Source organism: Meriones unguiculatus, chromosome 11 (assembly GCF_030254825.1).
Source record: "Meriones unguiculatus strain TT.TT164.6M chromosome 11, Bangor_MerUng_6.1, whole genome shotgun sequence".
NCBI lineage: Eukaryota > Metazoa > Chordata > Mammalia > Rodentia > Muridae > Meriones > Meriones unguiculatus.
The window spans coordinates 97,134,810-97,154,546 of record NC_083359.1 but is presented as its reverse complement, the minus strand read 5'-3'; the positions used below and the strand labels follow the sequence as shown (position 1 = coordinate 97,154,546).

At 43.9% G+C, this 19,737-nt stretch overlaps 1 long non-coding RNA gene across 3 annotated transcripts in view; it reads right to left on the bottom strand.

The window, feature by feature from the left end:
* Positions 1–1,360: 1,360 nt before the first annotated feature.
* LOC110560380 (uncharacterized) overlaps positions 1,361–19,737 on the bottom strand; it is a 59,297-nt gene continuing 40,920 nt past the window's right edge. The window contains exons 2-4 of one of the 3 annotated variants that reach the window (XR_009584654.1): positions 14,502–14,560; positions 4,274–6,894; positions 1,361–2,863 (exon numbers count right to left, since the gene is read on the bottom strand). This is a non-coding gene — a long non-coding RNA (uncharacterized LOC110560380). Of the gene's footprint in view, positions 6,895–14,501; positions 14,561–19,737 lie in introns of all 3 variants that reach the window. The other 2 variants (XR_009584653.1, XR_002477128.2) reach the window with 2 other exon arrangements.

Genomic DNA, 19,737 nt, shown 5'->3' with positions numbered 1-19,737 from the left:
TGTATAAAATGATGAAAACAGTGTGGCATTTCCATACATGCTCATCACTTTACGTTTCTCACCGACACACTGCCTTCTCTTTTTATCCCCTACCAACTCCTGCTGCTTCCTTTTCTGGGTGTATTTATTTTAAAATATACTGTACCTGAGGCAGGAGGATGGCAGGCTTGAGACCGGCTTTAGTTACATAATGAGGCCTTATCTCAAGAAGCTGGAAATACACATGTCAAAATTTCAAATTGTACTTTAGGTCCTTTTAGTATGACCACAGAGTCATGTGACCACCCACCCCTACTCTATTTCCAGAACAATTCATTACCCTACATCCATTAGTGGTCTGTGTCCATCCATCCCACTCCCCCCGTCCCCTCCCCCTCGGCCTGGCAGTGTCCTGCTTTTCATCACTGTGGATTTTCCTAGTTAGGGAATTGACTATAAATGGAACCACACAAGTGTGGCTCTCATGGCTCTCCTTTTTCACTAGTGTTTTCAAGGCTCGCCATGCTATATTATGAGCCAGTATCTTTTATGTACTAAAACCATATTGCCTTTTTTTCTGTCTTCTGGATTAATTTCCTTCCTTAAAGAATTCTTTCAAAAACACATCAAACATCAGCATCAGTCTTCCTCGGAACCATGCTTAATCATATCTTCATTCACATTCATGTTTAAATGAAATATTGGCTAAATATAAATGGTTAGGGTCGAAGTTTCTTGCCGTCACTGTTTTGAAGATCACCTCTCTGTGCCTGTCAATAGTCCTGCTGTCCACGTGACTCTTTGTTACTGCTACGAATTGTTTCTTCAGTACAGAGGATGGAACCCAGAACCCTGGAGATGTCAGGAGGTCACTCTGCCATTTAGCTCCACCTGCCCCCTCATTCCTGTTCCCATTATAGTGATTTGCCTCTTCCTTAAATTAAGGGTTTTTCTCTCTGGCTTTGATTTTTTCCCATTTGAGTGTAACACATCTCATTCCTTACTCTCTACCCCTTTGACAGTTTAGCATTGGCTATAACCTTTCATTCTGAAGTTTTCTTCCTTAGTCTAATTCTGGAAAAAAAAAATGGTTTCATATCTTGTTGGTATCACATGAAGGAACGGGAAAAGAGAGCTCCTTTTGGAATGATTTAGATCAAGAATGAGCCCAAATTACAATTCTCTGTTTTCCCCTGAGTCTTCCATCTGTCATTAGTTTATGGTCCATTAGTTTATGGCCTGTCTGTAGTCTGTCTGTTGTGTGTGTCTGATTGTCCTTGCCTGTCCCTGTTGCCTGCTCTGTATTTACTGAACAGCACAGAAGACGTGATGTAGGAAAGGAAGGCAGACACTTTTTTTTTTTTTAAACAGTGAAGTTTAATAGTCTCCCAAGGGAAGAAGTGACTTTACTGACCCCAACTGACCCAGAGCAGCACCAGAACTGCAAACACGTTTCCACCCTAGATCTGCATGTTGCTTCCAACATCTGCGGGGTATTTGTTGTTCAAGGTTGCTTTCAACCTGACAGCTGCTTGGAACAAATGATGACCGCAACACACACACACACACACACACACACACACACACACACACACTTTCTCCTCCCTCTGTCTCTCTGTCTCTCTCTTTCCCTCCTGGGTAGGGACATGGAAGAGCATCTATCTTAACTTTAAAGCTATGCACGCACATAGCTTGTCAAAGCTGATTAGAGGGGAAGTGCAAGGCATAGTAAAACTGTTTACATTGTTCTTTTACAGGCAGGTTAAACTCAACCAGGCTGAGCACACAGTAGGACAGCAGGTTAAGAACATAGTCTAAAATGAACTCAAGGCATATTACTGACTTGGTTGCAAAGTCTCAAAAAAGATCAGTCTCTTTGAAGGGAAAGGGTGTTTCCAGAAACAAATAATGCCAATTTCTTTAACTAATTTTCTCCCTGTTTGGTTTTGTCTCTTGTCTGGGAATTCCCGTCATGCACTGACAGTGCTCATTTTGCTTCAATGCCATTTAACCTTTCTCTTATCCTTTTCTTTCTTGATGCTTTCTTTGAATGTGCCCAGCTTGATTTTCCAGTTCACTGCATCTATCTTTATCTGTATCAGTTCTAATCATTATATCAATTATGTCCAGTAAAGGTTTTCTTGAAGACTTTGTTTTGTGTATTAAATGTCTAAGATTTCTAATAGCTTTGTTATAGACATTTCTGTCTTTTTGGGGGGGAGCCTATTAATTACTTGCATTTACTTATTCTGTTTCCCTTGTCTCCTATTTTCTTTTTGGTGCTATGGATTAAACATAGGGCATCCTGAAGGTAGCTGAGCCACACCCCCAAACCCCTTCCCATTGATTTTGCTTTCTCTAAAGCAAATGGCACTGATTGAGGGAAGAATGGGCAATGATAATGCTGCAGACATCTGAAAATGTACAATGAAACCGTTACTTAATATGTCAACTTAAATATTTTATTTAGGGTTAGAGAGGTGGCTCGGTCATTCAAGGGCTAGGCTCACAACCAAAAATTCATCTAAAAATTTTTAAAAAGGAAACAAGCATGGGATGTTCATTCCCTTGGATAAAGAAACCGCAGAGGGGTGTGAGGTTGAAGCTGGAGAACCTCAGAGCCTAGCTCAGAAGCTAACATGGCGCGCGTGGTTGGGAAGGAGGCTAACATGGCAGATGTAAACAGCCAGAGCCTCTTGGCTCTTTCCTTCCATCTGTTCTTGCTTTGGCGTGCTAGGGGTCAAGAGGTAACTCAGGGCCAGCACCAGCACAGGCTGGAGTACAGAGTGCAGCAAGAGGAAGGTGAAAGGCTGGCAGGAGTCCGAGTGGCTTCCTCCTCTGTCCCCGTCTGAGTCTTCCGGGGATAGAAATCCTGGAAGATGCCCTGGAGGACAGAGAATGTCCAAAAGAGGAAGAAGAAAGACAGGTGAGCAAGAATGCAACAAGAGGTTCACCTCTAAGCTAGACTTGTTCCCAAACCTGACCCGGCCTGGAAAGCACAAGCCAGTCTTCCTTCCTTCCTCCTTCCAGGGCAGAACTTGGGAGCCAATGCAAGACAAGAAGGCAACTGTCCAGAGAAAGCAGACGTCCCAGGAGGGCAGCTGAAGGTGTGGCTCAGCAGTACTGCACTTGCCAGTCAGGCGAGGGGGCCAGCACCCCAAAGAGGGAGGGGGAGATAAGGGGACAGCATAAGAATTTTAAGTGCATATCATTAATAGCTCTGAGAGGATAAAATAAGGTGACTGGCACTTTGTCTCTAATCATTAAGTAACTGATAAACAGATAAAGCATAGATACTGCTAGTGTTGGATCTGAGTCATGATTGCATTGATTGGAAGCAGTTCTGAGGCTCTGAGGGCAGGACACGGTTGATGGAGTGTTAGCCTTGCAAGCATGAATGCCTGATTTGAATCTCTGTTTAAAAACAAAAACAAACAAACAAACCAGTCCAGTGACATGGGCATGTAATCCCATGTCTGTGGGGAGGTGAAGACAGGTGACTTTTGGGGGCTTCCTAGCCAGCCAGCCTAACCTAATTGGTAAATCCTAGGCTAGGAAGGAGATTCTTTTTAAAACATTAACTAACTAACTAACTAACTGGTTAATAATCAACATGGCGGAAAGCTCCTGAAATGACACCCACATCCAAGGCTGTGCCCTGGTCTCCACAGGCATGTGCATACATGTCCACTTGTGTGCCAACACAACCCCATCCACACCCACTCCCACTCCCGCTCCCACAGCTTTGAAGGAAAATACGAAACAACAGGCCTAAATGTGAAGTAGCAAGGCTGAGAACAGCAAAGAATTACTTCCACAAAAGTAGATTTTTATAATAAATAAATTTGCTGGGAGATATCTTTACTCGATGAAGTGTTTTCTTACGTGATAAAACATTCATCATAGAATTGCCTTAAAACCAGAATCCTTAAAAATATGACTTTACACATTATAAATGTATTTGCACTCTACTTCCCTGAACCAGTTTATTGCTTTGAATGCCTCTCGTCTGTATTGATGTTTTAGGTATTATAGCAATGTAAAGGTGGCAAACAAATGTCTCTACTTCACCAAGAAAAAGAACCCAGCTTCATGACAGGGTGAAGAGTTGGCATGGTGATGAGCACGGGGGTGTCAAGAAATGTCGCACACAGCGACACTCCCAATCTGATTTGTTGTTCCAACACCTTCATCCATCACCAAAGACCCCATTTAAGCAGAGTATTTGTGAAATGAGGGAGTCAATGAGCCAAGATCTCGGGATAGTCAAATTTTCTATACTTTGCCAATGTACCTCCAGTCTGGTCCTTGCACACGGAGGTCTGAGAGGCATTCCAACGGCCATTTCATTCAGTGCTGTCCTTTTCACAGGGCCCTGGGAAGCGGCACCCACACTGGATGACGAACCTGGTATCTGGAACGTGTTCTCTGCCGCATCCTCTCCACCACCTGGTGTGATTTCTTCTCCCAGTGACAAGTCTGTCACAAGTCTTCATTCATTCAGCTGCTCCTCTGCCTTCAAGCCCAGCGAATACCCACCTCCCCTCCCTCTGAACATTGTTTTCCAGGGTCAGCGGTCCGGCATGTGTCAGTGACTCTTCACTTTGTTGAGACAAGCTTCTCACCAAGTGAAGGCTGTATCTCTTCCAGTGTCACCTATGATGGGACGAATATTCAACGTGTTTAAAAGTAATACCCAGGATATTGAATCCTATTAATGAGGTGGCACAGGTGTCACTTGTGACTTCTACCGCTGGGACCATAATTTTTAGAAATGAGAAGAGTCGTGCGGGGAAAATATTCTCACCGCTGGTGGAAAAAAAAATCACGTTTTTTTTACAGAGTTTGCAAACAGGGAAATATTTGTGGGTTTGTCTCATATGTTTTGCTTTTTTTGGCAAAAGCAAGAGGCAGTTTTCTTTGCAACGAAAACGGCCTTTCGTTTTCGCCAATGCTTCACATCCATTTTTGCCAAGCAAAAAGCTGTTTTCCCAGGAGAAAACAGCTCAAGCTGAAATAAAAGGGAAGCACTATTTGTGATTTTTTTTCCCTTTTTTGAAGACAAAAATCAGTTCACTCAATGCAAATGTCACCTGGGGGAGTTTGCAGGAAGGAAGGTGATGGGAGGGTGGTTATGGCATACACTGAAATGAGTATCGCTAGGAAATAGAAAAATAGGTCCAGGGTCACATGGGAGATAGATTTTAAATCATGCTCAGAATTAAAACACACACACACACACACACATCATACATTCAGGATAGTAAGGATTTGTGGCAAATTTTATGTGTATATTTACCACAAAAAGGGAGAAAGGATGTGCTTTTATTTTAAGCAAGGCTGTGATTGAGTATACCAATCTTAAAAAGAAAGTATTTGTCGTTTTCCTGCATGTGACTTGGGTTGTTTTACGTGTGGTGAACATGGAGTCTCCTTCACAAGACAGATTATAAATTTCCTGGAAATCCGATGCCCATACATAACCCAAGTCCCTCCCTAGACTTGTGACACGGCAAGCCATTAATCAATAATTATTGATTTCTAAGAAGGATTTTCCTGTCTCTGAAAACACTTCAGTTTAATGCATTTTTTTTTTTTTTAAGTTTTAAATGCCTGTGGGGAGAGCAGCTTCACGAGAAGTCATAAAGAGCTCAACACTGCCCCTTAATACACCGTGTGTGGGGACAGAGCTGCGGATTTAACGGAGGGCCCATGCGCCCTAGGCAAGCGCTCTGCCACTAGACTTGAACTACTGCTCCAGGCCTCTTCTGGAGACAGGATCTCGCTCAGCTGTCCAGGCTGAAGTTGAACAACGTCTACCTTTATTTAGCCCAGGAGGATCTTGAATTTGCGACTCTCCTCCTCAGCCCCCCTGAGCTCGGGTTGCGAGGCTATGGCATCGCTTTATTTTTTACCCACCACCACACTTTCCCTGTGTAAGGAGAGTTCACAGATGCAGAAATGCAGCATGCCCTCTGGCAGTGAATGGCAATTTGTAGCAGCCAACCTCAATACCTTGGACAGCGCCTAGGCAAGCCGGGTGAGCACACACTCAGTTGACCCAAGAGGGACATGTGATTAAGTGAGCCTTGAGAAAGCAAACCAGGAAAAGAGGAACGGGCAGGGAAGGAAACAGCACGAAAAACAGGGCACCCCTGCTGCTCAATTAGAGAGTTAGAGCACTCTGGAAACCCCCAGCGTACCATTTGGAAGCCTTGGGCTTCCTGTCTCCTTGCATGTCCCTGGAGGCTGGGCACTCCTGTGAACCTACATCAGCCAGATGGTAGCAAGACATCTGGAGTGTGTCTGCCGGTGCTGAATCGTCCCTAACCAACAAGGGGAAGGGGCTGTGGCTGTGTGTGTGTGTGTGCCTGGCCCTTCCGTGCTCTATGGAAGGGTCTTGGGTTCAGCAAGAACAGGACTCTTGTCTGTCACTCTTCCATCTCCAAAGCGAATGTTAAGGAGCTGACATTTATGAACACAAACAAACACCTGCCACCAGTGAATCGTGCCCTGAATAAGGACACGCAGGGGCACATCAGGAGTTTATGATGAGAACTAGAGGCTGTTAGACTGAGTGTTTCCAGCAGCAGGCATTCATTCACACTGATCACGGCATTTATTACAATCGGTCCCACAAGGAGGGCCCGCTGTCATCCATGCCTCGCTGTGCAGACAGGGAGGTAAGAAAGTGTCCTGTTTCCTCTTTCGGGGAGCCTCTGCCTCTCAGCTCTCATTTGTCAGATGCAGCAGGTTCATTTATATTCCACTGGGCTTCTGCACATAAAATCCATCTCTGAGTGGGCGGGAGTAGCCCCAACTTACTTCCATGCTGTTCGCAGAGTTATTTTCATTATTGGTACATTATGTGCTAGCTCTGTAACTCACTGTACTTGGAGAAACAAATGTTGGACTCTGGAAAGAGAAAAAAAAAAAAAACAACCCAGCTTAATTGCTTTAACTCTCTTTTCACCACCAGGATAGGTATTACTCTCCATCCATCATCACTCATCAAATGCATGCATTGCTAAACCTGGGTCTGAACCCTCAATAACACTGACAAACAAATAACCTGGGAGTACCCTGTCCGATGCTCTCTATGTCTCTGCACATATTATGAAAGTTAGAAAATGTGTGTGTGCCGTATCTTCTGTCTTTCGTATCATGCAAGGTTGCTTTCCGTGTCTTCTTGGCTAGGGATCAAACTCCGTGCTTTCCACATCAGTGGATGCTCTACCATTGGGCAACCTCCAACCTTCTTTTTTTTTTTTTTTTTTCTATGTTTAAAATTTCAATCCTTAGCACTGGAGAGAATATCCTAAACATAATTTCCATTACTTATAGGTAAAGATTTGGTCCAGTTTCTGGAGAGGGAAAGCTCACACTTGACTTCTGTGTGCTAAGCCTTTTTTACAGGATTATTTCATCAGTTCTGTCTCGTGATGGTAGTGTTAATCGTCAGTTTGACCACATCAATCATCACCAGAAAGGGGCTCTGAGACGTCAGCTAGGGATTATTGTGATTACGATAATTGAGGTGGGAGGACCTGTCCAGTGCGGGTGGCATCATTCCTTAGCCAGGAATCCTTGACCGGGTAAGAGTGGGAGAGAGAGAGAGAGAGAGAGAGAGAGAGAGAGAGAGAGAGAGCGAGCTGCACACTGGTACACACATATGCATGAACTCGTTCTTTCCTCTTGACTATGGATGTTTTATGTGACCAATTTTTTCAAGCTCCTGCTGCTTGTACACCTCCGTCATAGTGGACTGTGCCTGGAACTGTGATCTAAAACAAACTCTTCCTTCCTTAAGTTGCTTTTGTTAGTTTTTTTGTTTTGTTTTGTTTTGTTTTGTTTTGTTTTAACAGCAACAGCACAAGAAACTAAGGCAGCCCAGATGTAGTCTTGGGTGGTGAAGCTTGCTGGTTGTATGCTATGGATGAGGAAGGAGACAATGGAGAGGTGAGGTCTGCGACTGATAGGTGGCAGGGTCAGGGACAACATCTAAATCTAGGACTGCCACTTTTAACATCTGATCAATTGCACAACCTTTCCTAGTGTGCAGGGCCCAGGGAACAAGTGCTGAAGTCTGGAACCTTTCAGAGTGCGGGAGAAGATGGCAGCTGGACTCTGCTCAGGACACTGTGAATGCAGTCTGCTCTGACCCCCACGCCACAGCCACAGCTGGCGCTTGCCTTATAGATAAAAGAAGCATGCCTGGACCACCACATGTTTATCATGTGTCTTAATGTCCTGTTGGCCTCAAATTACTCTTTTACATCTGACATGAGTTTTCTGTTCCTAGAATCTACAGGATTTACTGAGATGGCTACCGGAAACATCCATGTTTACCATCAGGATTCGGGGCTTCAGGCTACAGCTCAGTGGTAGAGTATATGCGTAGGAGGCATGTGGTTGGCTCTGAGTTCTAGCTGTGGGACAAAGAAAGAGAGAGAGAGAGAGAGAGAGAGAGAGAGAATAGATCGATAGATAGGCAGGCAGATCCTCAGATGTGAGAGCTGTGTCTCCATAGTCAAGGAGCTTCAGTCATGGGCTCTGTTACTCACTGGTTAATCTTGGACAAATTGCCTCTCTTTGTATGACTTAGTGGCCTCATCTGTAGAATCAGAAATAGTAACAGTACATCCCCCACAGGCTCATCTGGGGACATCATGAATTAATGTAGCAGCTCTCAGATGACACCTGACCTTGTCAAGGTCCCTAAGTCTCTGCTGCCCTGTGGCAACAGCCCCAGGAGACAGTCCTTTCTTCCTGGCTGACCAGGAGTCTGTGGACACTTACACTTACCAGGTTTAGGAGATGTTTTGCCTCCTGATCAATGTGTCTTGAACCAGTCCTGGATTCTTTCTGCGTATTGCTGGATTTATTCTCCCTTTCATGCTTCCTGGGAAAGGTCGTAGCATAACTTCTGATATCTTACTCTGGTTCTGCTCTTTGACTGAGAATGGAATCCACACTGGAGCCTTCTCCATGGCTTCCCTGGCATCTGTCTTGACAACACCTCACTCCACTGTTAATCACTTTACATAATGTGGTTAACTCAGTATCCCACATCATGGTTCTTGAATGTGTTCTGTGTCTTAAAATGGTTTCAAAGGATCCAAAAGAATCACAGAAATGAAGGTCATTGCCCTAAGGATGTCCCAGAGGTATTCTTTTCTTAGTCTTTCAAATTCTGGAATGGACTGAGCTAGTCCACTGATATGTTGCCTTTTTAAATGTAGAACCCATCATCCCTGCGTACGTTCAGATGGCTTTGCTCAAGCTGATGATGCTTACCATATTCTGATAGCTTAGCACAGTTATAGTTAAGACGTGTACTTTTCTGAGTACATGTCTGGCACCTGTCTTTAATCTCAGCACTTGGGAGACAGAAGCAGGCAGACTTTTTTGAGTTTGAAGTCAGAACTATGTAGTTAGTTCTAAGCCAGGCAGGGTTACATGGTGAGATCTCAAGGGAAAAAAAAAAAAGGAAGGAGGAAAGAAAAGAAGGAAGGAAAAAAATGAGGAAGAAAGGAAAGAAAGGAGGAAGATAAGAAAGAAGGAAATATAGGAAGACATCCTGTGGTTGCAGGCTCAGTGATAAAATGCTGAGGAGTGTGTCCCCAGCACAGGACCCTTGAACAAAACAAAATAAACACATGTAATGAGATCTTTCTTTCTTTAACATGTTGCCCAACAAAGAATATTGGCCAACTGCCACTCTCAGCCCTGGTAATCATGCCAAGGACAAAGCATACATGTTTGCTGCTCTTGTAAAAGGACATTGTAGGGAAGGGAACAGTCAGACACAGGTAACCGTGCACACAGCACTGTACTGAGTTCTCTGGAGCAAACAGAGGAGGACGTGGAGGATGGGAAGACACGACAGAGTAAGTGCACCAGTGCTGCCTGAAATGGGGACTGTCCCTTTCGCAGCAGTGACATTTAAGATGGCGCCTGGAGAAAGTGAAGTACCAGGTCTTCTGACAGAGGGTAAAAGATGGAAGAGACAACACAGGTAGAGCTGGAAAAGAGCATGATATTTAAGGCAGAAAAAGTGTGACCAGGCCTAGGGAGCCTGTGGCAGAGCCCATGGTTATCAATGTAGACACGATGTATCAGGCAAGCCATGGCGGCCACTGTGAAGAGTCTACATACTGATGACTAACATGTCCAAACTTTGCACTGCAGGCTGGACCCAATGACACGAGGGTCCATTCCCTTCTTGGGGCAGAGATTTTCTCCAAGTTTAAATGCCAACTGCCTACACTAGAAATTTCCAACAATGCTGAAGGAAGCAAGCAGAAAAACATAGCAGGGACTCATTTTCCTTATTTTACTTTATAAATAGAGTTTCCGAGACAGGATGTCATTGTGTAGCACCAGCTAGCCTCAAACTTGCTATCCTTTGCAGGGGAGTTCTGGTTTCTTTGAACACTCACTTATGGCATGTAAACATGTTTTTGTTTTAATCCCAGGTGTGGGATGTGGGGCTGCTTCAGATTGTCCATAGCAACAGACTATTTGCCTCATGCAGGCTTTGAAAGGGATATGATCTTTGCCAGCTGCAGCTGGTTTAATTCTGGGGACTCTGAAAGGGCATAAATGCCCACGAAGGGAGGAGGGCATTCAAAAAAGCAGAAAGCTGCTGTTCCCCCCGATGCTCCTGATGTTGCTGTTGTTGCAATTTGAGGAGAAGAAGTAGGAGATATAATCTGAAACTAAGATTGTACTTTCCCCACAGAACCCAACAACCCTAAATAGCAGGAAGTAGTCTAAAGAGAACTATGCTCCCTCTTCCCACTAACCTTCTTTCTCTCCTACCTGGTGTTGGAAGGAATTGGTGGGCCAATAAAATAGATAAAAAATTACACCAACAATCCTTTACCCTCTACCTCTCAAATTCAGGGATTATAGACAGGGGCAGCCAATCTGCACACAGGAATCAAGTTTTAGATACTTTGCCAAGAGCTAGATAGAAAGAGAAAAAATAAATTTTCAGTTCTGGTGCTCCTATTTTTAAAGTTGTGGTGGCTTTCATCTGGTCTGTTATGAAGACAAAGATGGCCAGGGAACGGCAATCCAAGCTTCTTTGGGTTACGCGTTTAATTGCTTTAACATGAAGTATTGGTATCATAAAAGGAAAAGTTAATCTGTTACAGACACATTCAAAATTCCAGACACAATCCATCAATTCTCTCACAGAAGTAACAGCTTTCTCCTTGTCTCGCAATCTGCACTTAAATTAAGATGAGGTGCTTGCCGCTAGTTTTTCTGTTATGTGCTGAAAATTCAAAGGCCAACGTTAACAAGCAAAAGCTAGAGTAAGGGAGTGACACAGATCCCTTTGAGGAACTGAGTGTGAAATGGAACTTCAGATAACCGCTCTGTTTAAGCGTTAAGTGTCATTGCCCGTCTTAACAGAGCGCTGATTTCTTCTAGAACGTGACCCAAACTGTTAGGCTGAGCAACTAACGCATTCTTAAAGATGCATTCTGTTCGTGCGCTCTTTTCCCTTCGTTTGCTTTCATTCTGTCTAAAGCTTTGACTCTGCTCCTCATAACACTTCGAGAAGAAGAGAATGGGAAGACCCTCCTGTGTGGAAGACGACATGAGAACACCCACTCACCCACCTTCACGAACAGGAGGAAGAGAAACCCAGTGATTTAGGAATAAGAGCTGCCCCTCGGGCAGGTGTAATTAAATACTGTAACGTTAATATGGCACTTGTCAGTGTGCTCTTTAATTACCTCGAAAGCAATACACTCCCCCACATTCATTTTCCAGAGGACAAAACTGAAAATCAAGATTTATGAAACAATCCCCAGACAATTAGGACAAGGTCCTCTACAATCTCTAGTCTCAAAAAAAAAAAAAAAAAAAAAAAAACGTTTTGTCATCCCCTCAGTCTTCTCTGGCCAGTGCTCATCACTGGACCTTCTCTGTGATCCATCCTGGACGTAACGACCTCCCCAAACTTCCAGAATAAAAATCATTGTTTTTCTTAAAACTTCTTGTAAGAATGGACTCTAGAAAAAAACTGAAGAAACCACGCATTGCTTCTCCATATTTGCTTCTTCCGCATTTACATCAGAAGTGAATTTTAAATTAAGAAGTACAGCAACTTACATTTTAAGAACAATTCAGCTTCATCAGCTGACACAGAAGCCGGCTCCTCCAGCTGCCGTTCTGAGGGTTTTCTTTAAATTACATTGATCTTGCCTTTGCCACCACAAGCCAGTCTTCTGATTGAAGGGTAGCCATCCACAGAGATGCTTTTTCAGGTCACTCTTTGCAGATATCAAGAGCTAAGCTATCCGGGGAAAGCATTTGGTAGGGAAACACCAAAGCCACGCTTCAAATGGCCACCTCTGTGAGGCACTGTGCAGAGAAGCCAGACTCCTGGAAGACTCCCGGGGTTTTGACAGATGAGCAATTTCATTTCACTCTTCAGTGGGGAAGGGTCACGGCCAGTGACAATCTAAAGACTTTGGGTCGAAAAGCATGATAGCGATTCATTCTTATTTTACAGCCATGGGACCCCTTTCACTCCCTAAAAAAAGACACTTTGATCGTCTGCCTATCACCGTCTCAATCCCAGGAAGCCTTCCTTCTTGTCCAGTTTATTCTTCCATCTTTGTGACAAAAACACTTGAATCATAAATACTTATACATTTTTTTGTGGGAGGGTTTGGAGTTTTTGTATGCTATTTTAAGTGTTTGAATTTATCATCATGTAGTGACTGTATATATAATAATGGGTTTTGTGACATTTCCTTGCCAGAATATAATGAATTCTGGTCATATTTGCCTCCATTACCCTCCTTTATCTCCTCCCATTTGGTTGATCCCGTTTCTCTTCTCAACTAATCCTCTTCTACTTTTATATCTTCAAGTCCTTGTATGTGTGTGTGTGTAAATTATTTTAATTGGCTGTCTTAGGGTTATCACTGCTGTGATAAAATGCTATAACCAAAGCAACTCGGAGAGGAAAGGGTTGATTCAGTTTATGATTCCACATCACAGTTCATCATCAAAGAAAGTCAAGACAGGAACTCAGGCAGGGCAGGAACCTAGAGGCAGGAGCTGAACCTCCATGGAGGGGTGCTGCTTACTGGCATGCTCCCCATGGCTTGCTCAGACTGCTTTTTTGTACAAGGCAGAACCACCAGCCCATGGGTGGCCCCACCCACAATAGAATGCGGTTTCCCCATCAATTACCAACTAAGAAAATGTCCCCCAAGTTTACCTTCACTGCAGTCTCATAGAGGCATTTTCTCGGTTGAGGCTTCCTCCTCTCTGGTTACTCTAGCTTATGTCAAGGTGACATAAAACTAACCAGGACATTAATGTTGGTGTTACCAATAGGCACATGGGGATTATTTACAGGAGCGTGGGGAATTTGCCAGAAAATGTCTCTCCCTCCCCCAGCAACCACAGACTGGTTATAGCTCAGGAGGGGTGGGCAGGCCCTTGTGACTCCCTCTGTCGTCTGTGGTAAAATGCTAGCACAGCGCAGGTGCTCACAGCAGGAGCTCAAGAGCACGATGGCCACGTCATGGAGATGCTTCTCAAACAAAGGCTGACACCATTCTTTGTGAACGTGCGTACTTGGAAGTCAGTTCAACAGACATGTCCCATCCACTTAGCCTGAAAGCAACCGTAGCCTGTCCACCAGGGCCACTGAGCTTCCCAGCCCCATGTTTTTGACCAGGTTTATTAGTACCAGACACGAGTTTCCACCATAGCTCTGTGGGCACATTGTACCTGGCAAGTCAGTATTGTTAGCACCGGGGGTTCACAGCTGAGTAAGATTGCTGCTGACAATTCTCCCCAGACGGCCTGCACAGCACCTTCTGGCACTGCGAAATCTAGCCAGCAGGGAAGACGCTTCCAGATGAGTTCCAGCTTTATTTCCGCACGTTCTGCGACCCAAGCATGTGTCGTCTTCAGCAGTGGGGTCTCACCACCTAGTTCCGGTTGGCAGCCAACGGCCGTGGAAATAGTTTCTACCGTCTGAGCAGCCAACAGCTCCTAAGGAGGTGGCCCTTCTCTGGCGCCGGGTCTCCGAGTTAATAACCTTATGGCTTCTGGGAGCAGCTTCAGCCAGCCATACAGGGCGCCTCCAATCCAGCTCTCTCCTCCTTTTCAAGCTTTCAGACATGTTTATGCCTGCTCACATCCGTGCCCTTCCCTCCCTTCCCATCTGAGTCTCCTTAAGCACTTTTACTTGTATTTTCAGGCCAAGTGCACACACACACACACACACACACACACACACACACGAATGTAGTGATGACATATGATTGTGTGTATCTACATAAAACCTAGGAGCTACAAATGAGGGAAACATGATATTTGCCTTCTTGTGATTGGTTTAATTCACTTAATATGTTTATTTTCAGTCCCATCCATTTTCGTGCAAATGATGTAACTTCTTTCTTTATGGCTGAAGAATCCATTACATATATATATATGTAAAAATTATATGTATATATACATCTATGTGTACCACATATTACCTGTCCTCCGTAGATGGATGTCTGTACCGGTTCCATAATTTAGCTATTTTTGAGTAGTCCTGAAAAAACAAAACGGATGTGTAAGCATCTCTGTGACACGTTGGTTCAGAGTCCTTCAGAATACCCTTAAATAGGAGCGCACCATTCTTGCGACTCCTTCAAGCCGAGTCACGTGGCCAGTTTTCCTCATGGTCCGTCCCCTCTGGCCATCACCCGTTGAGCGCCTCTGCTGTCCTGTGGTGATGTTACTCTCTTTCTTCATATCTACCTGCTCCTCAGACCTGAGCACAGCAGTGCGGGGGGTGGGGGGCGGCCTTGCCAAACGCACTACATCGCTCCGCGTCTCCCTCTGCCACGCGTACAGCCCCAGACCGCACTCGCGTCCACGGCATATTGCGAACATGTCTAATCTGTTGTCTTCTGCCTCACCGCGCTCTCCGTTTCCTGGGCCTTCCTTTCTCGACGCTCACTGTTGTGTTCCCCCCACCCCCACCCCCACCCCCACCCCAAGGCGCCGGAGTTAATACCTGTCTGATTTCATTCTCACTTCATCTGATCCTTCCCGTATTTTTAACCTCAGAAATCCCACGTAGCACTTCTCTTTACGCACTGGTGTGTTTCCAAGCCTTTTCTGATTTAATTTCATCTGCAAATCTAATTAACATGCCATGTACTACATTCCCCGGCCCCGCCCCCCCCAGGTTACAAACAGAAACGCTCAGGAAAAAAAACACAACCAACGACAACCAGCATTAACAGGGATTCCCGGGGCCCTTCCCAGCGCCTTGCCCCCTGGGATAGCCTGGGAAAATGCAATTAACTTTCTCCAGCTCCAGGGATGGTCTTTTCAGCCACTTTACACCATTTTGATGGACAGCTGTGTCTCTTCCCTAATCAGCCAATTTGGAGATAGAACAATTACAAAAGACAGCAATTATTGAATGCAGTCTGTCATTTCGAAGATGGAGGCTGAGGAGGCAAAGAGGAAAGAAGAAATGGCCCGGTTCTAGTCAGATGATAAAAAGACCTCAACTCTCTTGAGGGAGTACACAGGAGGAGGCTAAAAAGAAAGACAGAGAAAGGTGAAAGCGCAAGCCGGTTTTCCAAACCCCCTCCTAGGCTACTCCTAATCACCGGCCAATGGTTGCTTTTCCTGCGTTTTGTTTTGATTAAAGACTCCCAGAGTTTGTTTTTGTCTTATTTTTAATCACACCCTGGTATTTAAACAATTGCTTGCAAGCTGTTTCCTTTTATCTCTTTCTCTTTCGGATTTTTTGTTGTTGTTGTTGTTGTTGTCATAATTGAAACATATTTCACTTTGTTTTTGAAAGTAAATAAAATAGATGGGAAGATCTTTTTGCTGACCACAAGCCACAGAACCTAGAAGACATGGGTGCCTGTCACCTCTTTCTTCTTCAGCCTCAGCAATTCCAAGTTCTTTCTCTGAATTCACTCAAGCAATTGTCTCAAAACCCCATATACCTACGCTGTATCTAATATGGAAGGCTGATAAATGGAAATACATCCTTTCCTAAGTCTAACGAGCATAGTTTTGTGGTAAGGTTAAGAAAACATCACAAAAAAAGTATATTTCCATTTCAGTATATATAATTAGGGTGATTTCTAAGTGTTTTTGTTTGGTTTTTTTTTTTTTTTATACAAGAGCAAGAGAACAAGGCAGTGAAAGAACTCATGTTAAAACTTGTAGAGGTAAAAAAAAAAAAAAAAAATCGTTCCCAGCACAGGCTGCCAGAATATCATGAAGCAGAAAGGCACAGACCACAGTGAAAAAATGAAGGCCGGGAAGAGCCTTTTCATATTTTAGAGAAGAGACTCACGTTAGAAGATCTTATGAACATTTTACAAAAGCCTTTGCCTCTCTGCAACTTTTTTTTTTTTTTTTTCTGTTCTCAGTAGGAAGGCAGAAGGAAAAAAAAATAATCTCACATAAAGTTCCACCTTTCCAGTGAGGGACGAAAAAGGGAGAAGAAAAAAAGGTGTGGATAGAGACGCCCAAGGGAGATAAGAATTACTGAGGTCAACCCTGTGTGTCCACCGTCAAGTAAACTGAAAATAGATCACGGGACGCTGTAACCGTGCCGCACCCGGCTTCCCAGAACCTCAAGCGGGTGGGATAGGCTTCGGCCAGACGCTTCCGCTGTGTCTTGTACAGACGCAGCTCTGGGATGTCTGCAGGTAAAGCTGCCCAGATGAGGTTGAGCACTGGGCCTGATGACCGCCTTGTTTCCCTTTGGTTGTGTGACCTTATGCATGGTATCTGGTCCCCCCGCCCCCCCACACACACTCAACTTTTGCATTTGTCACATGCCTTTGTCCAATCAGGTTGCAGAAATGATCAAATGGGATAATGGAAGCAAAACCCTAGGCTTCATGTAGATGTCAGATATCCCATAATTAGGATTTCACAAAACCTTAACGATCACCATCAAAAGCATCTAGAATTGCTACCAAACACCACTGGAAAACATTCAAATATGTATTCATTAGCCATCCTGTGATACTAATGCTTTACTTTTCAAACAAATAAACTAATAAGAACATAAAATATGAAAATGTTTGATGGTTAGGAGTATAACTTGATAGTAGATCTCTACTTAGCATTTATGAGGATCTAGGCTCAGTCTTCAAAACCACATCATCATAGGTTTAAAAATTAAAATTACTAGTAAATACTTACTTACATATATTTTTTAATTTTTTCAGCAGTAATCTGTTTCAAATAATCAAATTTAGTCCTTCAAGATTTCAACTGAAGTTATATTTTGGAATTAGTCTGCCATTTAAATTCTTAATATTTTGCTTTAGTTTCCACTTCTTTACCAATGATGTGAAGTAAAAACAAAACAAAAAAAAAAGTGGGTCATTTAATAGCTGATGTACTGAAGTGAAAAAACATTTAATAATCAAATGATGAAGTACTAAGTATTAAATAACACAGTGGATGGTTAATTCAGTTCACTGAGGCACAAGGATTCCTCAAACACCACCACCAGCTGTTTGGAAAGGGGCTACATATCAACTTGCTTTGCTTGCAATACAGCTGACATTAACCAGGTTACAAATATTCGCCCTGAACCCTGCAATGGCTGCATGGTCCTCCAGTGAACTAATTTATCACTCATTGGCCAATCTGCAAATGGCCTGAGATTTCGAACATGGAAAACATGCTTTTATACCTAGCCTCCAGCAATGCATAAGTGACAGAAGTTACATACAAAACACGCTATGGAAAAACAAATCAGGTGTGTGTGGGGTGAGGGGGTGTTCTGCTCAGTGGGCTCCCTCCTGTCGCCATTTTATTTAGTCTCCCACATTTGGGGCAAGCCTGGAAACGCCACAAGGATACAGAGGTGTGTCTCCTGGATGACTTCAAATCCAGTCAAGTTGACAGTGCAGATGAACTAGCAGGCACTTTGCTAATAAGATAGATATCAAACTAAAACTTACAATTGAAGGACTCCTTTGGGGCTGTACAGAGAGACGGAGACCAGATCAGAATGTGTGGAAAGAAGCTGAACGGTCAAGACCTCACCCCACAGTGAGAGGATCAGGTAGCCCGCCCCTCACAAAGTGCTGTATTAAGATACAGATAACCTGCCCTAACCACGGCGTGTTCTCATCTGAACATCAGCCCTGAGCCTGCTCAGATCTAAACAGCAGTTGACAGGAGGTACCCGCAGAAACGGCCCCACAAGAAATGGGTGGGATAGGCAGACCAGGCTGTTGATAGTTACTTTTCTTACAGTTTTGACAAGAGCAACCTAAGGGAAAAGGGATTTATTCTGGCCCATGGTTTGTGAGGATGCAGTCCATCATCATGGGAAAGCATGGCGAGGGGGATATGCAGGTGGATTCTAAAATCTCAGCGGACCAGAAAGAAGAGAGAACTCAAAATGGTCTTATAAACCAGAAGCTCCATGCCGTGATCCTGTACCTCTCGGCTGGACCCTAAGTCCAAAAGCTCCCTCTTCCTACCAACCAGCACTACCAGCTGCCGACAGTTCAAACACAACAGCCATGGGGGGGGAGGGGAGGTGACATTTCACATTCAAAACAAAACAGTCTAAAAGCCTAGGAACAAAAGACCTGGTTCACCCAATGAATTCATGAAATAAAAACAAAGTAAAACAAAAAAACAACAAAAAAGGAAGAAATGTAAGAAATATTCACCCTTGGTGGGCCCTGATATGAACAAAACCAGCTGTATGGTCACACCTTTGAGATAAGCAAGTGATTCTCAAGGCAGATTAGAAATTTGATGGTGTTGAAAAACAAAAACAAAAACAAAACACTGTCTTCCTAATGTTTGATTTTAGAATTTTTAAAAGCTGCCTCTGCTCATTAGGAATGAACACTGTAGTCTTTCAGAGCAAAATGACATTTGGAATTTGGCTTAAAATACTCTAGGGAAGTAGGAGAGAGAAGTGTGTGTGTGTGTGTGTGTGTGTGTGTGTGTGTGTGTGTGTGTAAAGGGGATGGCAGGAAGAGAAATAAAACAAATTTACAAAATCTTAACTATCAGCCAGGTGATGAGTATGGGAGCCACAAAGCACTGTCTACTCCTTTTGTATGTTTATTTTTTTTTTCACACTGAAACATTTTTTTAAAAAGTTAACATGTGTACACTCCATTTAAGCTGTTTGTTCACAACACTCCCCACAGATACTTGCACAGTAGTTTCTGAGAATAGTCTGATAAACCATTATTAATAAGAGCAATCTAAGATGGAATGAAACAACAGCCCTACCAACGTCAGTTTTGGACAATTCTGGTTCGCATGAAAAAACAAGCAGGTTGTAGTGGTTTGGGTAAGAACAGTCTCCATAGACTCATAGATTTGAATGATTAGTCACAGAGTGTAGCACCATTAGGAGGTGTGGCCTTGTTGGAGTAGGCGGGATCTTGTTGGAGGAAGTGTGTCACTGTGGGTGGGCTTTGGGGTTTCAGATGCTCAAGCCAGGCCCAACGGTTTTTCCCTCTTCCTGTTGCCTGCAGAATCAGATGGAGAACTCTCAGGTACCTGTCCAGCACCAAGTCTGTCTGTGTGCTACCCTGGTTCCCACCGTGATGATAATGGACTAAACCTCTGCATGTAAGCCAACCCCAGTTAAATGTTTTCTGTGTAAGAGTTCCTGTGGTCATGGCATCTCTTCACAGCAATAGAACAGTGACTAAGGCACAAGATGATAAGAGCTCACCTCCTGCTCTCTGAGCT